General features: G+C 40.7%; 1 protein-coding gene and 1 long non-coding RNA gene across 2 annotated transcripts in view; both read right to left on the bottom strand.

The window, feature by feature from the left end:
- Zswim6 (zinc finger SWIM-type containing 6) overlaps positions 1-25,177 on the bottom strand; it is a 184,340-nt gene that overhangs the window by 85,187 nt on the left and 73,976 nt on the right. The window lies entirely within an intron of this gene.
- Positions 7,042-25,177, bottom strand: part of LOC143268684 (uncharacterized) — a 35,647-nt gene continuing 17,511 nt past the window's right edge. Inside the window, exons 2-3 of the long non-coding RNA XR_013044767.1 lie at positions 17,240-25,134; positions 7,042-17,153 (exon numbers count right to left, since the gene is read on the bottom strand). This is a non-coding gene — a long non-coding RNA (uncharacterized LOC143268684). The remainder of the gene's footprint in view (positions 17,154-17,239; positions 25,135-25,177) is intronic.

Below are 25,177 nucleotides of genomic sequence, written 5' to 3'. Positions count from 1 at the left end.
CTAGCACACTAGTCTGGTTCAATGTGTCATAATCAGTATTGATTTATGACTGGTAAAGTAGGTGAGGTAAACCTTACCCCCCCAAAAAAATATAACAGTAAACCTTTCCTAACTGGAAACTACTGTATACAATCCAATAACCTACACTATGATGATCAGTGTGAAAACAAAATGCTTTCTTTCAAATCATACACAATCTCCAGACCAGCAGTACAGGCAGTATGGGGCCCAAGATGGAGACAATAAATGCAATTTAAAAACCAACTTATCGAAAATATCATATTCCTTCTTTAACTACATAATTTTCTCAAAGGGAAATCCTAAATTAAAGAGACTGCATCCTGTGAGCTGGCTAATTAAATCCTCTAGCCCTAATTTCTAATACTAAGCTTAAACAGCTTATAGAAAGACACTGGGAGATTTTGCTGGTAATTGCTAATAAAGTAGTTTCCATCTTTTTGAAAAATTATTTTTTAAAGGAAAAGCTTTATTTTTAGGTCCAACTTAAGAATGGCTATTTGAAACAGACTCACTTGTACACTTCATTAATATTTGAGAGAGACAAGGGCAAATTATTGCAACAGCCAGACTGTGAAGCGCAGCACGCCACACAAACAGCATAAAAATTGACGGAGCATGCCCTGGACGGCCCTAACCAAGGGTCCCCAGCAGCATTCTGTGCATTATTGGTTGGGTTTCCTCATTAATGTGAATTCTTACACCATTTCATACAAAGATCCTGTGAATCAGAATACCTATGTGTTAGCCATGAGTGGCATGAGTTACTTAAAACTCTTTAGAGAAGAAACACAACAACCTGGCTCTTTGTAATTGGCACTAAGAGGAGATGGGAGTTTATGCCGAGAAGCGCAAGGAAAAAAACAAAACTAAGAAACCGCATGCATCAGCCTGTGTTAGCCTAAACCCTGAAGCATGTAATCCACCTCTTACCAAATACTTTTTCAGGGGTGTATGGGGGGGCGGGGAGGCAACAATCACTGCTGGGCCAGAGAAGCTGGGGAGCCAGGAGGGGACTCTAACAAACAAATGGGAGTCAGAACTTCTCCTCTTCAAGGTGCTTAGCAATGTAAATTTAATCTTTTCTCTGGTGCCAACCTTTTCTAATGTAAGTAAAGCAGTCCTGGCCATTTGCCCTTCTGAAGGGGGGCAGCCAAGCAGCCCTTCCCCTCCAGGTCCCAGACTACCTGCAGGGCCTCCATAGCCCCTCCTACCTTTATTCCTCTCTCTAGGGCCTCCTTCCCAGGTCTCCAACTTCTGAAGTGCAGATGAAGTTTATTAGTGCCTTTGTTGCCCCAACCACAACTCTTGGCACATCTGTACACCTTTGTCTTGCCTCCCAGGACCCAGAGGCTAACAGAGACCACAGAAGACCTGAACCTGTTCATTTCCTGCTTGGCTTGCAGCCCTCAAAAATGCTTAGCTGTTTCCTTCGGCAGCAGTGGCAGAGGGGAAACACAGAGACAGTTCTGTTTACCAAACCAAGACGTAAGGAGAGTGTGGGCTCAAAATCGAGAGGGGAGGAGGCAAGCCAAATCTGCTTCCCAAAATCTGAAGTTCTGGCCTAACTTCAACCTCAGCGTGAGCCCCCACTGTTGGGACCTAACTCAGGCTCCAGCCCTATGTATCAGTTTCATGATCAGGATAAAATGCAAGCCTTTTTTCCTTCAGACGTGATCTCTGAAGAGGCAGGCGCATACTTTAGATGAAGCGGGCCCCTTAAGGATCGGAAGAAACAAGGAGTTTCTGTGATCCAAAAGACAAGCCTCCACAAATACCACCTTTCTGTGCCAGCACAAATGATCCTAAAAGATGAGGAGACTAACAGATGCAGACCCTTTATAGGTAGACATGTCTAAGGTTTAGTACTTTTGGAAACGATATTGTATGTCCATTTCTATATCCCAAGGATCCATAGCTCTGACAAACATCAAGTGACGGAACTTACCAGGATCTTCCAGGCAATGCCTGCCTCGCATCATATTAAGTTACCAAAAAAGTAAACACTTTGGCCTCCAGCCCAGGATACTTTAAATTAACTGAGAACTATTTTAAGATAGACCCGCCCCTCTCTTTTACTCCAAATTAAGCTGGCAGCTTGGACACTGCAGAGGACCCTTTCACGTCACAAAGGACCTTTTCAGAACATACGAATTAGAAGAGTCTGAAAGATGAAAACACCCTAGACCACGCTTGGCATGTGACCTACACGGGCTGGTGGTCCTCCAGTGGAATGCATGTGGACACGTGGAAAACTCATGGTAACACACATGACCAGGCCCACACATGCCAAGTCTCTGATCCACACCCAGTGATGCTCAATTGCTGCTGGCCTGGGGACCATAACCACTAACCTGGATGGTTCTAATGACAGCCCAAACAAGGCTCTCCTTCCCAAAACACTGGAGTAAACAGAGCAAACGGGACAAGAGAAGAATGCATAATGCCTTACCCAAGGGATTTCATGGGCGCTGGGCATGTGGCCCCAATGTAAAGCACATGACTAACACACACAAGTTCACCTGGAGAACTCTCAGCACCAAAAAAAGCATTTTAAAAAACATACACAAGTTTTAACTTATTATGTAACCAAATGTTCCTACCTCTTCGGGTTTAGGATAGTAAGGGGGGGATAATATTTTCTAGTAACACACATTGTCAGTATAATTGTTAATACTTATTGCCATACCACCATAAGACTTTAATCAAATATAAATAAAAATACAAAATAATAGACCATTATTAATTAGACTTTACTTTTACAAAGCGATTGTTGTACATTGCCCATGGGATGTCCCATAATTGAAGGGGTTTTATATATTAGAAACAATTCAACTAATGAAAAGCTACCAGCAACTCCTGATAACACATTTTTTGCCTAAGGCAAAGGCTCTACCCACCACATGAAAAAGGCACAAATGGTGCCATGCAACAGCAGGGCAGAGCTGCATTTCAGAAGAAGCTTCCATCTCTGGTGCCTTACCTCAGGACCTTAGGAAAGTCGCTTGTATCTTTCATGACAGAGAAAGCTAAGAACAGCATGTGCTTGCTGTGAGGATGAAATGACAGCTGACATGTATGTAGAGCACAGAAATCCTCTTGTGGAATGCCTCCTACCATCATTTCTGTCATACAATGCCACATGCTCTGGGAAGCTTGGCATTTTCAACATGTGCACTAAAACCCCAGCTTATGCCAGTGAGCACACTTGCTGCTAGAAATGCCAATGCTCCTGAGAACACACACAATTGGACTAGACAAACAGACAAGAACTCTCTATTATAATCAGTCACAGCCTAGCAACCTCGTAACTCCATTAACAACATCCTATTTTTCCTTTTTCCATTTTTATAGCACATTTTTACAATGTGATCTGTTTCAATCAAGGAAAAGGGGAAACTTAAGTCTTGATTTTGACTCTGAACTTTCAACTTCAGTAAATAAGTGTGTTACTTTTTTCTTTGAAGACATTTCTACTAAAATATAAGGTGCCCTTTTATCCCTAATCTTGGGACTTCTCATGAGGAATGTAATTATTTTATAGTTCAAATTTGTCCTGTAACTGAGTCGTAGACTAATAAAAAATTGGATGCTACAGTTAAAAGACTCAGTTGTCATCCAACAGTGACCACAGCTTTGTATTCACAATAATTTGCATCCTGACAAACCAGGACGCCTCCTCTCCCTGAAGATATGAAGAACACTAACCCCTGCAAGACTACAAGTTAGTGTCTGTCCCTGATTACAGAGTTCCAGCCGAGAAGAAAACCAGCTCTGCTCTGTGTGCACATCTACAGGACCGGTGAGACTGATATAGTTATGCCTTGGGTGCAGGATGTTTTATACTAAGCACAGTGATAAAAGAGAAGCTGAACCAGATCGGCTGTTGAATATATGGACAAAACTACAAAGGCATTCCCACCTACAGTGTACCCTGTTTTAATTGGTATGGGGGAACTTCTGCATATTTATAAGGAAAAAATTTGCTTTAACTATAATTATAAAAAAGTTCAAGATATTTCTGAATGAAGAATTTGACATATTAATCATTTCCAGAACATGTTCTGGGAGCCTGGTAATGACATCACACACCTCACGAAGTTTTGCCAACTTTCCCAGAGGTTCTCCTTAACTTAACACTGAGTGAGGCTTACCTTATTTATGGCTTAGCAATGGTCCAGACAAGGTGGACTCTATGGACCAAGGGCAAAGGAGGCAAAGAAAGATGGAGCCCTTGATTTCTGCTGCTATCTAATTTGAGCCCCGGAAGCTACACATTTCTTGTTCCCTCCTCTGCTGACAATGAGAAAACATGTATTAAGATGATTTCTATACATTACAGAAGTAAGCAGAAGAAACGGCAGGATATCCACCACAGGCAGATATCACACACAGTCAAATGGCACAAGACCTTTGATTAGCCCTGGTTGCTAATGGCCATCTTAAATGACTTGACCACCTTTCCTCAAAGAAGGGGACAAAGGATAAATTCTGCAAAATCAGCAGTTACATATGTTTTGCTAGCAATTGTTAAGCTTTGAAAGAAAATATAAAATCAAGTTTTTACAAAAATAATTTTTATTCATCTTTTTTTTTAAACAGTCAAGATTAAGGCATGGTATTTTTTTATTGTGCCCAAGGTGCCCGACTCCCCCCCCCAAAAAAAAACAAACAACAACAACAAAAAAAAAAACACCTCATGGCATGAGTACACATCTACACAAAATATTGCATAAATAATACAGTAACATTCTTTTGATATCCCATTAAAGATGGAATGAACCTATGGATCGCCTTGACTGCCTGCATACCTAAGAAGCTGCATTTTTTTCCTCTTAACTCCCACTATAGCATCATGAACATGTGTGGCCATACTACTTAACAGCCACACCTATAGCCCCCCATTGGTGCATTCATGGGCAGCATAAAGGTTCCCATTCAAAGAAGTCCTTGGCTCACTGGACAATATGACAGCTAAAAAGTTAGACTGGAGCTAAATTCAGAAATATCTTTTTAGTATAGACCTCTATTTCCCATGTTGTGTTCTGTGTGTTAGGAGGAAGAAGACATTTCCAAGGTCAGGTAGGTTTGAGGTGAACTGTCACATGACCTCACTCCCTTAGAGATTGAGAAAGCGCACAGCAATGGTAACGGATCCAAAAACTAACACAGTGAAGAGATTCCTATTCAATACCATCTATAAGTTCTCTAGAGAAGGGTGGTAGGAAGAGATCTAGAGCAGTTGTGAATGTGGCAAGAGTTCGGGACCAGCGAGCAGTACACTGCTGAAGAGAACTATGGACTCAGCTAAGAGTTCAGAAATCATATACTTGCATGAGCCAAGGGTTCCAGGCCAAACCCAAGCCCAGGACCTGGATCTTTAAATGTTGGAGATGCCTATCAATAGCCCCTTTCTCCCACGAAGGAGCCACTTATTACTGGGAAAGTAAGTCTGTTACTGAAAATTGACCATCTTTGCAATGCTATCACTATTTGCACTACAATTAGTCAAAGGTTCATGTAGCATACATGTAGCATACTCTCAAATAGAACTATCAATGATTTTTGGCTATCCAGACTATCATATATATACTCTTTATCCATAATGGTGAAGAAAGGTATTTACATTATATTATATTCAAATCCTAACTGAAAATGTGGTACATATACACAATGGAGCACTACTTAGCAGAGAAAAACAATGACATCATGAAATGGGCAAAAAATGGGTGGAACTAAAAAATATCCTGAGTGAGGTAACCCAGACTCAGAAGGACAAACATAGTATGTACTCACTCATAAGTGGATACTAGATGTAAAACAAGGGATAACCAGACTACAACCCACAACTTCAGAGAAGCTAGCTAACAAGGAGGACCCAAAGAAGGATGCATGATTGCCCTGGGAAGGGAAAATAGATGAGATCTCCATGAGTAAACTGGGGATGACGGGTGGGCAATGGAGGGTAGGGGATGGGGGATGAGAACATAAAAGAACGGGATGGTCAAGCTGAAACAGGTATGGAGTGGGAGAGCAATGAAAGAAATACCATGATACAGAGAGATCGCATGGGGATAGGGAGAATCTGGGTGCTAGGGAAGTTCCCAGGAATCCCCAAGGATGACTCCAGGTTAGACTACTAGAAATAGTGGAGAAGGCACCTGAACTGGCCTACTCCAGTAATCAGATCAGTGAATACTCGGTCATCATAGAGCCTTTCTCCAGTAATTGATAGAAGCAGATGCAGAGATCCACAGCCAAACACCAGGCAGAGCTCCAAGAGTTCAATCAAAGAGAGAAAAGAGGGATTCTATGAGCAAGGGCATCAAGATCATGATGGAGAAAACTGTAGAGACAATTAAACTAAACTAGTGGGAACTCATGAAATTTGGATCAATGGTTATGGAGCCTGCAGGGGACTGGGCTAGGCCCTCTGCATAGTGAGACAGTTGTGTAATTTGATCTGATTAAGGGGCCCCCTGGCAGTAGGATCAGAATCCATCCCTGGTGCATGAGCAGGCTTTCTGGAGCCCACTACCTATGATGGGACACCTCACACAGCCTTGAGGCAGGGGGAGGGGCTTGGACTTGCCTTTACTAAATGTACCTCCCCATGGGAGGCCTTACCTTCTTGTAGGAAGGAATGGGGGGTAGTTTGGGAGGGGGAGGCTGGAGGGGCGGAAAGAGGGAAGACGGTGATCTCTGATTGGTATGTAAAATGAATAAAATTTTTTTCTTATTAAAAAAAAAGCCAGCCGGGCGTTGGTGGCGCACGCCTTTAATCCCAGCACTCGGGAGGCAGAGCCAGGCGGATCTCTGTGAGTTCGAGGCCAGCCTGGGCTACCAAGTGAGCTCCAGGAAAGGCGCAAAGCTACACAGAGAAACCCTGTCTCGAAAAAACAAAAAAAAAAAACAAAAAAAAAAAAAAAAAAAAAAAAAAAAAAAAAAAAAAAAAGCCAAACGGCAAAGCTCTCTAAGGCTCAAATATGACTTTGTTGGTTTTTTTTTTTTTTTTTTTTTTTTTTTAATCTAAGATGTTGCCTTAGGGTTTATTCTACATAATGAGACTCATAGTCCTGACCATGGTCAGTTCAAGTTAAGATCCAGGTAGCACTTCAAGTAGCTGAAGAGCTGGCATGGTGGGAAATGCCTACAACTCCAGACTCTAGGGGTGCCGGCAGGAGGATCAAATGCTGAAGGTCATCCTCCACTACACTGTGTGAAGCCAGCCCCAACTGCACGAGACCCTACCTCAAAAACAATCAAATGAAGTATCAAAAATAGCACTTGCCACATCATACACAATCAGTATTTGCAAATGAATTAGATATTATGTTTATGCATGTGTCTGTCTGGGTATGTGCGTGTCATGCCCAGAGACCAGAAGAGAACAGTGGATCTCCTGAAGGTGGAGTTCCAAAAGGCTGTAAGCCACCTGATGTAGGAACCAAAGTCAGGTCCTCTGATTGAGCAGCAAGAACCCTTAACTGCTGAGCCTTCTGTACAAATCCAAAATTTCAATTTAATAACAGGTTAAGTGAAAACCAGTAAGTCAGATTGCTCCATTGTAAGGAACTGAAAAGAAAAAAAAATCTGAAAACAAATTATTTACAAGCCTTATCCAGGAAGCATGATGTGATGGAGTAGTTACTAAGAATTAAACCCTTATTAATAGAAAGATTTCTTACTGTGACTGTTTCAAAATCTCAAAAATGTCAATACTATTGTACACTACTGTACATAACAATATGCTTTTTCTTCTGAAAACCAAGTGTTTGTTATGTAAATGAATAGATATATTCTATTTTAGCATAGGAGAGTATACTGGTGGAATATTGCTGATAATTCAGAAAAATTCAGCCATTGGTCAAGATCTAACTACAACTTTCTTTTCAAAAATCAAATCATGTTTAAGTAAATCTATTTATGAATAATAATGATTTCATGTTGTTATATTTCAAGAAAAAGTCATGATGGCAGAATTTTTACTACTGCCCACTTCTAACAAGAAATGCAAATGCAAATAATAATTAAGTATCAGTTAAGTACATGATGGCTTACATTTCAGAATCAAAATCTGGGTCTAAGAAATGCTAACACGATGAGAAGGAGCAGTGACCTAAAATGAGAAGTTTAATCCTAGCTCTGTTATAATTAGCTACTGAATTTCCTATTCTGTTTCACTTTCATACCTGCAAAAGAAAACTTTCAAAGAGATTACACCTTCTTCATTGGGGAAGGCATGTAGCAATGAGGTCATAGGTAATGGAGCATGTGACAAAGAACAATAGATGTCCCCAAATACATATAACATTCTACAGACTATTTCAGAGATCATTATTAGGGGTTAAGGCAACAATGAGGTCTTCTTACAGACTCTCAAACTCTAAAAATTTCAGATTCTAAAAAGTCAAAACCATCACAATTATATTCAGAATACATGGTAAACCCAGGCTTTTGTCAGATTTTTAATTTTCAAATGGTATCTGGTTTTTTTCTAAGTCACTCAAAGCCAACTTGACTATCTACCCGAATTCCTGCAAGTCAGACGTTAATATACTTATCCTAATTCTTCTGCTTTGAATTTTAATGCCCCCTAAAACTTCATGTTGAAGACTGGGTTCCCAAAGGTGGGGTGGGAGGTGAGAGAATCAGGAAGAACACCTTCCTGACTGAATGGATCCACTTGTGGATTCGGAGTTTAATCAACTACTGGGAGGGACCGGAAACTTAAGGAGGCAGGGCCCCAGGTGGAGGAAGCAGTGAGGAGGACAGTCCCTTGAAGGGTGTACTTGTCCGCAGCCTCATCTGCTCTCTCCTCCCTGTCCGCCCCGCCCCACTTAGGTACCTTTGCTCAGGCACTTGTTCCTCATCATAGGGCCTTAAACAACACAGCCAGGAAGTGTGGATGAACCAGGAGCCCAAATAAACAGTTCCTTCTTTCGGTTGATTTTTCTCAGGTATTTTGTCAGCAACAGGAAACCTGACAGACAGAGCAGCTCAAAGAGACTGCATTACCCACTGCTGGGAATCTCTAAGAGGTCACCAGACGAAAGACAAGAATAACTCTAGAAAACATTTCTAACGGGAAGAGAAAGAAGTCACAGAAGTAACTGCTGTAATGTGTATGATTAATCACTATCCCATTTCATCATAAAACCAAAATGAAATGCCAACTACATGCAGGCAAAATATATTTCAAAAAACATGAGAGCAATCAAAAGGTACTTGGTAAGTGCTTCAATCAATTCAAATTGCTAATTTAAAAAGTGGCTTTAATTACCTAGCATTTAAATGCACTGGCTATACATCAAATTCTCAACTAAAAACAAAAATGTACCTGAGAACTGAACCAGAAGGTCAGCTTGCAAGTTCTGCAACTTTGAGGAAAACAGGCCACTGCTCATATACTTATAATCAAGTACATTAGTTCAAGGATGTTTCTTCACGGAAGAGTATGAATCCTTCTACTTGAAGGAGAAACTGACCTGCATCTTCTAAGGTGGGAAGGGAGGCAGAATTAGAAGGTTAACTCCCTTCTTAAAGAATAATGCTCTTAGAGGAGTAGAGAAAGTGCCAGCCGGACCCTATCTTCTACCGGCATAACTGCTTCTCTTTCTCCTCTTTCCTAACATTTGTCTTCAAATTCCCAGCACTTCCAATTCTCCGAAGCACATCCAGGCTTCCTCTTCCCCTTACTCTCTTTCTCCATCAAAGTTACCTTTACAAATGTGCACAGCAGGTAGAAACTGATTAGCAATCACTCAGGTAACTTCTCTTGTTACAGCTGCATCCTCCAACACCACCAAACTAAGCCCATTAGGGACAGGGGCAGGTGCAAGTCTCTAAAGTTTCCTCCTTTCTGTGGTAGACTGAAAGGACAAGTCTAGGTTTATCAAAAATATGTTTAACTATCTATCAAATCAGCATTTACCCAAACAATGTAAAAAAAAAATCCAGACAAAAGAATGCTAACCTTAAAATATTTCTAGGACAAAAGAATTCTGCTTCATTCTCAATGATTCTCCTGAAACAAACTGCTTGTTAGTTTTCCAAATTAAAACATGGAACATTACATTCGCACTTGTTCTGAGAACACCTTTGATACATATAATCTTTCAGTGAAAAGGAATTCTGATCAAACAATAACAGTGTATGAATTATATAAATTTTAAGATAGGAAACTAAAAGCAAAAACTTTGTTCCTGAAGGGAAAATCATGCTAGTCTAATCAGATCAAATGTGGTTCTGATTTTTCACAATCATGACTTTAACAGCAATATTCTGTGCTCTCAGTAATTCTGAAGAACCTTTTTAGCCTGAGTAACTGAAAAAAAAAAAAAAAAAAAAAAAAAGGTTACTCTTCAAACAGTATTTCCATTTCATCACACTGATGAAACTCTTATGCCATGGAAGAACGTGCCCCTAACTTAAGAGATGTAAGCAGTATTTTAAAGTTTATTTGTGCTTCATGGGCATTGCAGATGGGCAGGACTGTTGGGTGCTTCCTTCTTTGGAAGTTTGCGTGGCATCTATTTCATGAAAGCATGTTCTAAAGGAGGCTTTCAGGCCAGCTCCAGCTCAGAGGCCTCTGGGCCCTGTGTCTGAAGTGCAAGGTGTCTTCAGCAAAAGAGACTTCCCTTCCACCTCAGGGGGACAAAGGGCAACAGCAATAGGCTGTATGTCTGGGGAGTCTCTTGGACAGCCATGACTAACAACTCAAAAGAAGGCTTTCATGTCTGGTACTGGGGTTTTTGTTAGGTGGTCTTAAGCTCTCTTGAAGGGCACATTGTCAGCCCAGTTGGTAAAAGTTCATTTAAGCTGTATATGTGTATTTATACACAGAATTACATGCATGGTTTTTATTTTCATAAATTGGATGATTTGATTTTATTTTCATACTAGGATGATTCTCATGGCTCTTTCAGACATTGTTATTTTACCCTCTACTCTCCTTCTGTATTTACGTCCCTAAAAAGCTCCCTCTCTCATCCCCTCATCAGATCACTTGTGCCCTGCTCTATCCCTTGATCCTCCTCCCTCTCCCTTTTGTATTTACCCCCTGCTCCCTCCCTAAAGAACACCCCCTCTCCAATCTTCCCTAGGGATGCAGTAGTGGCACACATACCTTGGTGGTACCCAACAACTCTCTAATTGGATTCCCTATTAAACAATAGGGTAACTGTGCCTGCTATGGAAACCTAGCCAACTACTCAGCATCAGTGAAGTCATGGGGCTTGAATGACAACATACAAACATCACTTTATCAAACTAGCATGATCTCTAACTAACCATCTTCTACATATTTGTCCTTATACCCACAAATAAGTGTAGTCCTCACCCCTCAAAGAAACTTCTCTTTGCTACAGAACAGGACCATTATAGAAAACCACAACCAAATCAAGATGCAGAGTTGTAGAGCTCCTTCCCATGGATACTTCTAGAGAACACTCCCGCACCTAAGGCTCAGGGGACTTGTGGAAGAGGGGGAAGGAAGACTATAACGGCTGAAGCTCTGGGTCACTCCTGGGACAAGCGCCTGTCTCTGCTTTCTCCTTCCTCATAGAAGTCACCTGTACTGTAGACCTTTCTTATTGCTGGGACCCCTCTGGTATTGTTTGTGCTCTTTTGTGGGGTCTGCCACTCAGTCCCAAATAAACCACATGCGAAGATATGTTCTTAATTATAAATGCCCAGCCTTAGCTTGGCTTATTTCTTGCCAACTTTCCTTAACTTAATTAACCTGTTTATCTTTTGCCTCTGGGCTTCTTTCTCTATTCCTGTATACCTTTACTCCATGGCTTGCTGTGTGGCTGAGTGGCTGGGTGGCTGGCCCCTGGAGCTCTCCTCCTTCTCTGGTTACTTCTCTTTTTCATCCCAGATTTCTCCTACATATTCTCTCTGCCTGCCTATCCTTTCTCCTGCCTTGCTATTGGCCAGTTCTTTATTAGACCATCAAGTGTTTTAGACAGGCACAGTAACACAGCTTCACAGAGTTAAACAAATGCAACATAAACAAAAGTAACACACCTTATAATATTCTACAACACTCTGGTTCCTTTTAAACAATGGCTTAAGTCTTAGATATTCATAAACTAGTTAACCAACACTTCTAGAGTTGTGTGTAAATGAAGAGTAACAGTGAGTCAACGGCCTCTTTTATTCTAAGCTAAGGCCTAGCTTTGAGTTATTGGTGAATTTAGCTTGGAGGTTTCAGGGACCCTGTCCTTTGTCCTTGTTTCACTGTTATCAGTTGTGTCTCAAATAGGGAAAACAGCTACTTTTCAGGTTTTCCACAAAAATGCAATGATCTCAAAAGGACAAATTCTAAACTCACCTCCCATTATTAGAAGTTTGTGATGATGCAGTAACATGTCTAATTAGCTGCTACTGTCTGTGTTAAGATGAAAATAATTTCTTTTCCTGTGACAAAAGTAAATCTCACTTGTTTTCAGACAGCAGAAAAATGACTTTGAAGATATAAAGTTATACTTTGTATTTCCTTCATGACAAATATCATCATACAAAACAACACAACATCAAAAATCATCTCAGTTTCCAAATATTATTTTTCAAGAAGAGACCAAAGATTTTTAGAGAAAGGGCTGGAACAAAGAAAATGGAGGAACTAATACCAAAAATGAAGTTATTTTTAAAAACTTTAGAAACTGTTAAATTTGGGAAAGCCCCCAATAACCAAGCTACAACTATTTTTTTTTTTTGTTTTTTTTTTTTTTGTTTTTTCGAGACAGGGTTTCTCTGTGTAGCTTTGCGCCTTTCCTGGAACTCACTTGGTAGCCCAGGCTGGCCTTGAACTCACAGAGATCCGCCTGGCTCTGCCTCCCGGTGGTGGCACACGCCTTTAATCCAAGCTACAACTATTTAAGAAGCAAAATAAACAGCAACAATATTGGATTCTAAATCAAAGAATTAAGTAACCTATGGGTCCATACTGATATAACTGAATTACTGAATGAATGACCAGGGAGAATGGGCATGTCTTCCTTATCAAAAACAATTGCTTAATAGGGAAGAGGGACTTGAGGAGGTTGATCACAGAGCACCGAAGCAGAAACTGTTACAGGCAGGAACCTGATGATAAAATCACTGTATGAAGAGGTAGAACACATGCATCAACTTCCCAATATCTGTGAACAACTAGCGATTTCAGCACACATCCACAAAGGCTCCCACTTGTAGGTAAAGCTTAATTTTCCTCTTTGCTTGATTGTGGCTAGAGCCTTCTATTGAAGAAGCATAAACATTCTTAAAAATTACTAAGAAAGTACAGGTACAGTATTTTTACTACAAAACAACTATGTGAGATAATACCTGTCAGTCAGCTAGACTAAAGAATTCTACAATACACATATACTTCATAATGTCATGTTATCATCTTTTTAAAGTCTTTAAAGAAAACATGAAAGGCAAAGTGTAGGAACTCTACAGTGGAAAAACCTGTCATCAATAACTGACACAACAATGTCTTGTTAGTAACATCTATGCTCCCTGACATAACCAGAAGTATATGAACCTAATTTCTACTGTATGCTTGCAAAAAGAGGGCGGGAGGGGAAGGGAGGGAAGGAGGGAGGGAGGAAATGTGCCTTAATCCAACATAAAAGGGTTAGATAACTCAAATTGAGAGACTACCTTCAAAACACCTAACCAATATTCTTAAAAAGTGTCAAGGTCAGGGCTTGTCCCACAAGTATGAGGAGCAGAATTGGGATTCCCAGAACCCATTTAAAAAGCTGGGCAAGGAAGCATGCGCATGCAATCCAAGAAATGGTAAAGATGGTAAGTACTGACAGGTAGATCCCCAGAAGCAAGAGGGCTAGCTGGCTTGGCCTATAGAGCCAAGTTCTAGGTCAGTAAGACACCCTGCCTCAAACAAAAAGGTGGAAGCAACATGTGGTAGTTTGAATGTAACTGGCCCCCATAATCTCTTAAGGAGTGGCACTATTGGGAGGTGTGGCTTTGTTGGAGTGGGTGTGGCCTTGTTGGAGGAAGTGGGTCACTGTGGAGGCGGGCTTTGAGGTTTCCTATACTCAGGATACTGCCCAGTATCTCAGTCAATGTCCTGCTGCCTGCAAGATGTAGGACTCTCAAGCTCCAGTACCACATCTGCCTGCAGCTGCCATGCTCCCTGCCATGATGATAATGAACTGAACCTCTGAAACTGTAAGCGAGCCACCCAATTAAATGTTTTCTCTAGAAGAGTTGCCGTGGTCATGGTCTCTCTCCACAGCAACAGGAACCCTAAGACACTGTGTAAGAACTGACACATGTACCCTGTACACGCACATGTACATACAGTGGGGAACTTAGAACTAAGTCTGAGTGGGACTATGATCATTGTGCCAAAAAGGACCATAGTAGCAGCTATTCGAAACTGAAGAATTGAGGCCACTGGAGAAGGCAAAACAGAGTAACAATTTTGAAAGAGTTTAGCACTTTCTATAGATCTCCTGGAATACAAGCAACAAATGCAGACTGCCAGTGTAAATCATTACAGTGTTTGTATTGACTTCCTAAATCTAAGACAGCCCTGCCACAATGCCAACTTCCTTTTGGAAGGACTGAGGAGCTCAAGTTTGCCCTACATGGGAATCAAAACACAAAGTGCCTCTCCCGTGCAGCTGTAAGCAGCCTAAATCACTCCTACCCATCCCTATTGATCACAACAACTGCACTAGCCAGATGGTCCACCTTCAGGAAGCAGGGCACACTGAAGAGTAACAGGAGCTTCAAACTGCAGAGCCTGGAAATAGACTTCTTGGAACCACATTGTCCTTAAATAAACAAACTTCAGTTCAATAAATAAAATTACAGATAGCCTTCAGAAACACACTCTGCTACTCAAGTTTTCCCAAAATGGCCAACGGCAAATGATCGTGGAGTTCCTCCCTGCAGCATTTATTTCTCCCAGGAACACAAGTTTAGCCCTGCCTCGGGCTTTACCCTGCACTCCGCTTCCTTCACAGTGGTCAGAGTAATGGCTGCCCGCCATTTGGGAGTCCTGAAAATATTCAGCAATAACAATCAAATGACTATGAAGCTCAATGCATCATGCAGAGAAATGCACCCATCAACGTATCAGGATGTGTTAAACACTCACTCTGTGCCCACTTTTTGATGTAGCAATAATTGGTTCTTTTTTAATAAACCATACAAATGAGAAACATTTAGACCAAGCACATACAAGTCTCCAGAATCTATCCCCATTCCACCCCTCCCACGATTTAAGGAAGGAAAATGAAAGCAAGATGCTCCAAGCACAGGGACTAGTGTTAGAGGTTAGGATTTAGTGAGCTCCCAGGGCGCTTCTCTGCAGGTGGCATTTCAAACAGGGAATGTCAAAATATCCTGTCTATACAGTCTACTCTCTATTCTTACTGGTGGTGTGGTTTTTCTCAAATTACTTTAGTATCTCTAGTCAAAGCCAGCTTCATTCCATTTCAATTTTCATGGATGGCTTTAACCTTTCTGTTAAATCCTTTGCCAAATACGTCCCTTCTGTAAATCCTAGTCCTGTCCATGACCTCTCTCAAACTCGTCCTTGAATAGTGGAAGGCCTCTGTTACCTACAACTCCATTGCCTCTTATATACATACACACAAAAGTATTTATTCTCTTCTGTGCAAAGTACTTTTTGCACATTATTCTTACCACTGTTAGCACAAACACTATGGTGAATTGTTTAGACGCCTGTCTGTTTCAGTGGACAGTAAGTTGTCTCATTCTTCTTTGTGTCCTCAGTACCTACCAGGACCAGGCACATGGCTGGCACGCATTAAATGTTCACTGAGTTGAACTGAACACAATAAAAAAACTTCCCATTCACTCACCCAACATAGCTTTGGGCCTGAACACTCCGAACATTTGTGTTGGGACACGTTTTAGATGGAAAAGGCAACTTCAAGCACCCTTTATATGCTGAGATCTACTTGGGAAAGGTTATTTTATAAAGCAGCTTAAGTTGTTCTCATTTCTTATGAACCTGGAAGCCAAGAAAGAGGAAGCTGAACGACGTCCCTCCTGCACGGTAAGCACCCTGCTGATGACTGTAATATCCATGGCAATCCTTCTGGTGCCTGGGACGTCACAGAGGGTGAACTCCCTCCCATTCCCTCTCCTAGAGCCATAATGTTCTTCACCCTAACTCCACGGCATCTTTTCCTTTTCTTCTTTTTTTCTTTTTTATTTCCTTTTTTTTTTTCTTACACCAGTGAACAGCATATAAGACTGCATTTTTCTATTTTGCAACAATCTGGAAAGAAATCCGGGCCGTGTGCCAAAGAGTTGTCAATTTTCAAACACGATTACCCTACCAAATCAGTCATCTTTCTTCTTCCATTAGGAAAGAGATTAAAATAGAATTACACTTCCAAATGTGAGCACAACGTTTTTAAAACCACTAAAGCTTTTTGTATCCTTAATATACACTAGCTTTTTTTGTTCACTTGCCCCCAGCACTGAACAAAACAGCAGCAAAGTTTCTAGCCTCAGACACCTCTCCTTTCTTCCCATGCTTCCACATTTGTCAACAGCTACTCCAGTTAGCAGAGTAATGACCAGGAGTCCAGGGAAAATGGGTATTTTTAATTCTATATTGGGTATATAAAGTATCCCCAGCACATCCTAATGAAAAAAAAAATCTTTTAGAAAAGTGCATGAATTGAAACAAGCAAGAAAACATTGGATATCCTGCCATAAGGCATTTAAAATTACATCAATGACTTAGAAAAATAGTTTATCCATATCTAGCCAAGTTAACACTATACATTCTATCTACAAGCCCTGAATCTTATTCCTGGTATGTGTACTTGAATCTTATTCCTGGTAAACATTCCTAAATATATGTACACGTAGACCAAGATATAGCCATAATGCTTTAGCACCATTCCCAATAAGATCACCAAACTGGAACCAGCTTAAATGTCTCCCAACAGTTGACTGGATACATAATATGGTAGAGAACTAAAACATTACTAAACAGTGGAGAAAAGGCTGTAAGAAACATAGATGAGCCACATCATAAGGAGCAAAAGCAGCAAGCACAAGGCAATTCCGTATCTATCTCTAGTACTGCAGACATATGCGACAGGAACTGTGTGTGTTGTGTACATCACCTATCTCTAGTGCTGCAGACATATGCTATAGGAGCTGTGTGTGTTGTGTACTTCGCTATATGAACTGTGTGTGTTGTGTACTTCACCTATCTCTTGTACTGCAGACATATGCTATATGAATAGACATATGCTATATGAACTATGTGGGTTGTGTACTTTATAGTAAGGAGCAGCTTTTGAAAGTCTCTAGTCTCTACACAAAGTCTTCCTTTTTTTTTTTTTTTTAAAGTCTTTCTACCAGACTACAAACTGCTTGAGGGTAGAGATTGATTTTATTTCTTTTTGGGCTCCTAGAACATCGTAGTACATAACAGGTATTCAGCAAATATTGACTGGATAGACAGATGAATGAACTATGGACACAGGGAAATCCCAAATGGCAACTGAGTTTCCATGAAACAGAAGCACACAAGTGACTTGCTTTCCCTACACACAAAAAGAAACAATTTTAAGAAGTGAGCCCCCTTGCAGTTACTAGTTCCTTCTCACAGGCCCACAATCTAACAAGTTACTCTGTTTACCACAGGATAATTTGACTACAGTTTTCTCAAACATGCCTGAGCTCAGCTCAGTTGCCACATTTTACTTTTCTCTTTTGCTTGACTCCCAGTTGCCTGATGGTATTAATGAATTAATTAATTTGAATACAAAACCCAAACTGCAACCTCCTCCATGAATTTACCCCAAGAGTTATAGGATGTTTCTCTATGATTAAACACATCCTGCTGCTCTAGGAGGTAGAATGCCTTCCTCCTCCCAGTTCCCTGTCAGTCTCCTATGAACCATAGGCCTGAAATTAGCTATCCATTACATGTGAAGGTGTGGTGGCTGGAACCAAGTCCTGCACACAAAGAGTGCTATTTGACACGTCAACTTCAATACCAACACATCTGCTACCTTCCTAACATGTACATTTAATGTCTCTGCATAATGTACAGATTAATATGCTGCTCGTTGCCTGTCTGTTCTGATACCATATACTTCTAGGTAGAATTCTCAACTATTCTCTTTGTTGCCTTAGCCCTTTTTGTTGATGGTTATCTGTGAAAGGGGGCACAAATGAATGGCATGGCATGCCTGGAGTATTATAAGCAAAACAAAAACAAAACAAAACAAAAAGACTCAAAGTAACATAATGAAACCTGTCTGACTCGCAGCCACTAATGCAGTGTACTTTGCCTTCTGGACTCCTCACTTCTGAATACACGTTCACAGTAGGCTGCTATGAAGTTGGGAATTAAAGCACAATGGGTGTTAACTTTTCATCAACTGCCTACCAGTCTAGAACACTCAAACTGTTTTTTCTTGAAAATCTAAACACTCCTGTTAAAAGTCATATTTCTACGATGTCCATTAAACAATTCACTCCACATAGAGGATGTTATTTCCCCCTACAAGTTGTGGTAATCCATGTCACTGAGTAAACTATGGAATGGGAAAGAGGCGTGGAACAGGATATATGAGTAAAAAGACAATACACTACGGCAGCATCTGAGTTGTGTGGTCCTCACAGTACAAATTATACTTGCTTTTGCCCATCAACCTTCACAGTCTGCAGGAAACACAGTGTTCAATAAATAAGAACCACCTGGCTAAGCTTATAAACTGGAGACTATGAAGCAGGAGAATTGCTTGAGCAAAAGAGTTTGTGACCAGCCTGCCACAACCTAATGAAAGACCCTATACCTCAACAGGAAAAAAAAAAAAGTTGACCACATTTATTGTCACACAACTGGGAGGCCAAGGCAGAGGGACAGGAAGTTCTAGGCCAGGTTCCACTACAAAGCAAGCAAGAGACATCCTGAGTAACACTATTAAGATTTAAGTGTTAGTAAACTGGAAACAAGGAATCAATGCTGTGTAGACAGAATTAAAAGTGCCATATTGGTTGAATCATCTGGACTGCCTTACCATACAGGTGATGCTGTAATTAACTTGTATTGGTAAGTTAGGATATTCAGATTTCATATGTTTAATTTAATTTTTTTATTCTGAAGCCAGAAGGTGGTGGCACACGCCTTTAATCCCAGCACTCAGAAGGCAGAGGCAGGCAAATCTCTGTGAGTTCAAGGCCAGCCTGGGCTACAGAGTGAGTTCCAGGAAGGGCTCCAAAGCTACACAGAAAAGCCCTGTCTCAAAAAAACCAAAAAGAAAAAAGAAAAAACCCAAAAACAAAAGTTTTATTTGGTGTATGTTTGTATACGTTTGCATGTGCACATTAATGTGTATGTACAGAGCAAAGGACAATAACGTGTGTGTTTTCTCAATAGCTCCCCCTCATTTTTTTGAGATAGGGTCTCTCAATGAACCTGGAGCTCACCAATTCAGCTAGACTTCACTGGTCAGCAAGCCCCAGGAATGTCCTAATTTGTGAGTTCCCGGTGCTGGGATTACAAACTCATCCCACCACATGCAACTTTTACATGAAGGCTGGGGGTTACACTTGGGTTTTCATGATGGCATGGCAAGTACTTTACCAATTAAGCCATTTACGTCCCTAGTCCCCATCTACATTTATTGTCAGGAACTGCCTTTAGTTCTAAGGTTACTAGGGTTTTGTTTTGTGTGTAGTCTGATATACGTATAAGCTTACTGGTGTGGTATGTATCAGTAGCCATCTTAGGTTCTGCCATTTAGCCTTTACTCACAAGTCTTATATTCATCAGTCCTATAAAGAACATCAACAACAAGAATTACTCTACCTTCCTCTTAGATGTGCAAGCTTAGGTGCCAGTACTACAAGCAAACAAATCTACAAATACATGTCCATCACACCCACCACATACCACCTTTCAGAGCTCCTTGGCAACCCTTTGGTGCTGACGCAGCCTCTATTCCCCTCTGGGCTATAGAATCTTGATTTTTAGCAGGGCTTTCCACCAGCTGACATAACTGGGAACGTGTGTTTTTTAACTCAAATGTCCATCCTCATGGGGCCTTCTTGATCTCTCAGAGGCAACAGGTTCAAATATAAGGGTGGTTCAGAGGCAACAAGCAAAATAAACAGTAGAAAAGCAGCAGAAACATTTGGGTTGATATAATTAAAATCATCAGGAATATCAATACAGGCTGAGAAGATAGACAAACTGCATTGTTTTTATAGAACACACTAGCTCGATTTCAGAGAAAAGTAACCATCGAGGGGTCTCTTCTGGCACTTTTAAAACAGTTACAAATTTTATCTGTCAAACCTTTAATCTTTATCTTTCATCTAGAAGGTAGGAATCACTCATGTATCCTAGCATCATGTCCAGTATTTAGTGATAATTCAATAATGTGTTATGAAAACATGTAAGCATGAATGACAGAATCTAAGAGCTGTTGAGAACACTTACACAAACCCACTGAAGCAGAACAGACAAGAAAAGCCCACAGTGAGTAAGGATTCCATGAAGATCTATAGAACATGAATAGCATGGTTCTGCCTGGCAAAAGTTTTAATGAATACATTATAATACATCTAAAAGAAATAGTCCAAACATCCAGGAAATTTAACACAAGGGATTACTCTTGGATTAGTTAGTCAAAACACAAGTCAGCTGATGTCCAGGTGGCTGGCATCTCACTGGCTCATCATTACTGCCTAAGACAGTTGTGTGGTCGTTAGCTGTTTGGCTTTCTGGTGTTTTGTTTTGTTTTTGAATGCTGGGACTAGAACCCAGATCCTCATAGTACTGTGCAAAAATCTCCTCTGAGATCCTGTAGGGAAGTTCCCCAAGAAAGAAGGTAAACAGCTCAATAACGTCAGGAAGTCCCTAAAACTGACCAGATTCACTAGGCTCCGCCCTCCCAGAGTAAGCAATAAAGACTGCTGAGACACTCCCACACAAGTCAAGTTGCCTGGAAGAGGTTTAGCCCAACTGAGTCATTCTCAACCTGTTGAGCTATCTGCAGGTTGTGCAATGTGTTCCAGGTTCTCAGCTTTAGTGAGCTGTCACCAGTGGTGGGGTGGGCTTTCGTGACGCACTTGTCTTTTTGTCCTTTCTGCTCCTTTAGGTAACCCAGTGAAACCCACTGGTTCACCAAATTGGATTTGGGTGGTATCTGTACTTTGGTCTGTCATAAGCTCCCTATCTGGGGTGAGTAGATATATGTAGTGTCTCCCCCAGGAAAAGAAGTCACACAACACAGTTATCAGGCAAGCACTCTCTCATCAACTACCGGCCAAACCCTACATATTTATTCTTAACCACAGAACAGTAAAGTAAATTCTAACTGATGGCCTAACACCTTTAATCAACTTTCAGAAAAAATAAAAAAATAAAGTCTCTTGCCATTTAGAACTGCCACCACAAATTAACAACCTTAGAATATACCATAAATCCATTTCCTATTTAATCAACCCTGATTTTGAAACAACTCCTAACGGTTGTTTAAATATGCATAACTGGGTTTGGGATAGTTATTCTGATTTAAAGCAAAGGAACATCTGTTTATGAGTCCAGACTGACAGCAGTTTGGAACGTCTATCAGAAGAAATCAACTGCAAGCTGAATAAGCATTAGTTGTATTCTACATAACACTATGGGTTCCTTGTAGACACTGCAGCAGTAAAACACACTCAAACTCCTTCAGTGTACACTAAATCCAAGGTACCCAGGCAAAACACGGAAAACTCCATTTGGACGGTTCCCAACCCATAAAGCCCAACTTTTTAAAGTATTAGTACCATCTGGCTACTAGTCTGTGTTTACCAAAACAGTGGCTGTGCACACATTTCTGCAGCAGCTGTGGTCAGAAACTTTAAATCAATTCATTTGGCTAAGTGAAAACTCTTCGAGGGAAAAAGTAAATATAGTACTTGGACTATATATTTAAAATAAATTTCATTACTGGTCCTCATATCCTTCCCCAAAGACAAAATTAACAAGAATGTAAGTTTTATGTGGAATGTCTCCATGTGTTCAGTTATCAAATGACAGACTGTCCAGAGACATCAAGTGATTTGACCAAGATCTGACAACTATTAGCTGGACTCTGCCCAGGTCAAGGGGGTCTCCTGGTTTTCAATTAGTCTTCTCACAAAACCAGTCATCTGAAGGGTACAGGAGCTGAAAATACATTCAGGATAGCGCATATAGAAATGTATGTTCTAAGCATTTTAAAAGAATCTAGCATTTCCATCAAATATTAATAGCTTACCAAAGATTAAAAAAATGACTTGTGTTTTGTAACTGTGGTAAGAGCTGAAAGCATCCTGAGAATTTTGTATTGTTAACTTCATAAACATTGTCCTTTTTCACATCCCCCCACAAACCTTTCCACAAAACTAACTCCATAAGTCAACCCAATCTTTGTGGTCAAGAGCTAAGCTCCTACTTAAATGGTTTTTTGCATTTATTTCTTGAGCATGTGTATATGTGGGGGTGCACACATTCCACAGCATGGATGTAGGAGTCAATGGACAGCATGCTGAAGTCAGTTCTTTCACCAGCTGGGTGCAGGATTCAGCTTAGGTCCTGAGGTTTGTTGGTAATTATTTTCATGTAATTGCATGCCTTGATGCAGACCCACAAGCAACTAGGCTGATACTTCAAATCAACATTACTTTCTTAGAGCAGAAAGGAGAGAAAGAGCATTAAACACCATTTTGCATGTTTTTCTCTAGCTAGAAAGCCTTTGCCTAATTAGAACTATCAAACTTTCAAATGGCATCTTTCCTTAGAAACAAATCTAATCTCCAAACGCAAATATATATTTTCCACGCCTGAGAGGGGGAATAAAAGGCACTAAAGCCAGAGGAATTTTAGAGAAATATTGTTATTAGAAATTACTCTAACAAGACTTAAGAAAAACAAGTTTTCAGAATGTGAGTACTTTGAGCTTATTTATGTTAGTCGTCATCCTTGCTCTGACCAAAATGAATTCAGTTTCTTTCTTCCTTTTGCATAATTTCTAAGAATTAAAAAAAAAAAAAACAGGTAAAGAACCCATCGAAACTAAGCATGTGGTGCATTGTCTGTGAAGCACTCAAATTCAAGGGGGAAATGGTCATTATTAAGGCTGTTCTCTGCCTTAGCCAGAGAGGTTTCTTCTCCGTAGTGAGTCACTTTTACCTGGGCACAGTACTGACAGTAAGTGCCTGCTGAGTACTCAGCCCTATAGCTACCCTGCAAGGCCCAGGCAGCGGGAGCAGAAAGAGTCTAAGAGCAGAGGGTGAGGAGGGGGGCTGTGAAACACTGTCTTCTGAGTATCATGTGTCCATTCCAGTCAAGAGCACACTACAGTTGTGGCTACCCCACCCCCACTCCCACCCCCACCCCACCCCCACACAGAGACGACAGTGGGAAGGAGAAGGGCAACGTCTGGTGGAGCAAAAGTGGGGTGAGAAGGTAATGGGGGTGAATATGATCAAAATACATTGATAGATGTAGGACGCTGGCCATTCATGAATTACTTGGAGGTGAAGGTATAACGGGAAGTTGCTATTTCTAGGTTTTTTTGTTCTAGGACTCTAGAACAAACTAGGGATAATCTCATACCAAACTTACTGAGATAAACCAAAGCAGTGTTGTTCACAGCTGACAGGAAGTCTGAGGAGGTGGTACCAAGCAGGAGAGGTCAAGGTTAGTAAGGCAGTGATGCAGAGGCAGCCCAATAAGGACCCCACAACATCATGGGAGTTCACTTCAACCATCCTGGTCGGTGTACGGGGCAGGAAGTCAAAGATCACACAGTTCCTAGACCTGTCAATCTTTGACTTGGCTATCGTGGTTCTGGTCAGGCCCCGTGTGCAAGGCTTCACTCTGCTTTTGTTCCACCTTCGTTTTTCTCACACTCTTACCAACTTGACGGCCCAGCTTATGAATTAAACCCTATTGTTTTCTGTACAGGCTAGTCAGGGCTTCCATTCAACAACTCCAGTTCTTTCTAAATTCAAGCCAAGCACATTGGGACGTTTACTGTTTGGGAGAAAAGTGAAGCAAAATTGTTTTGAAATTCTCAGTGAAAAACAACCTGTTGTATTTGAACAAACACCAGCTTGTTTCTATCAGTCCTTTGTTTGACAAGTCTGGGCTGGCTAGAAAGGTCATTTATGCCTCACAGTATCAAATTAACATTTGAAGACATGAATTTTAAAAAATGGCTATTTGCTTCTGTTCTGTGAATGGCTAATGTAGTTCACACAAGAGAGGAGAGAAAAAAAAAATCGCACAATCTTAACCAAGCCCCCCAAAGACCAAAAGGCAATAACAAAAACATACAAAAGCTCCAGCCTGTCCTCAGACAGACTCAACACAGGCTTCATTTCAACATATGCCATGCCTTAATGCAATTTCATTCTCCAACAGAAGATTTAAAGAAGGCAGCTGCAATGGACAAAGTCTGAAGCAAGAGCTGGAGAAGAAAGAGTCACTCTTAGTTACCCTACGATGCTGTCTGACACATCACCAAAAACACTGAGTAAGGATCTTCCCCCTCGTCCATAACCTCTGCCCTAATATCAGTAATAGTTACACAGAATGAACTCCCAGCTATTGAGAACTATCCTATTTTCATACTATCAAACACGCCATGTTTTCCTTAAATTCCTATTTATTTCTACAACACAAGTCTATGCTCCTCTATTTTATAAGTGCATGCCATCATTACTAACCACCACCTTCTACTATATAAATATTAATTCAAATCAGCAAATACTCTAGTTACACTGGAATTAGGATGATGACAGAAATTACTGTACTTTTTAGGAAAGTGGTTTTTACTTTATACATAAATACTGGAAATAGCATAAATATCATCTATATTATGGAAAATAGCCAGGCATGACAGTTCAGACCTGACTCAGGTCAATTGCCATGGACATCCTGGGCTACAGTAAGTTCCACGACAGCTTAGACTATAGAGCGTGAACCTCAAAATAAAAGATGAATAAAATTTTGGAAAATGGAAGACTTAGTAAGATTGAATATATAATTAAAAATAAGGGAGGTGCTAGAGAGATGGCTCATGAGTAGAAGGGCCTGCCACATAAGCAGGACTGGAGTACAGACTCCTGCACCTACGTAGATGCCCACACGAGT

This window comes from Peromyscus maniculatus, chromosome 15, assembly GCF_049852395.1.
Source record: "Peromyscus maniculatus bairdii isolate BWxNUB_F1_BW_parent chromosome 15, HU_Pman_BW_mat_3.1, whole genome shotgun sequence".
Classification (NCBI taxonomy): domain Eukaryota; kingdom Metazoa; phylum Chordata; class Mammalia; order Rodentia; family Cricetidae; genus Peromyscus; species Peromyscus maniculatus.
The sequence above is the reverse complement of the archived record's forward strand: the minus strand, read 5'-3'. Positions and strand labels throughout refer to the sequence as shown.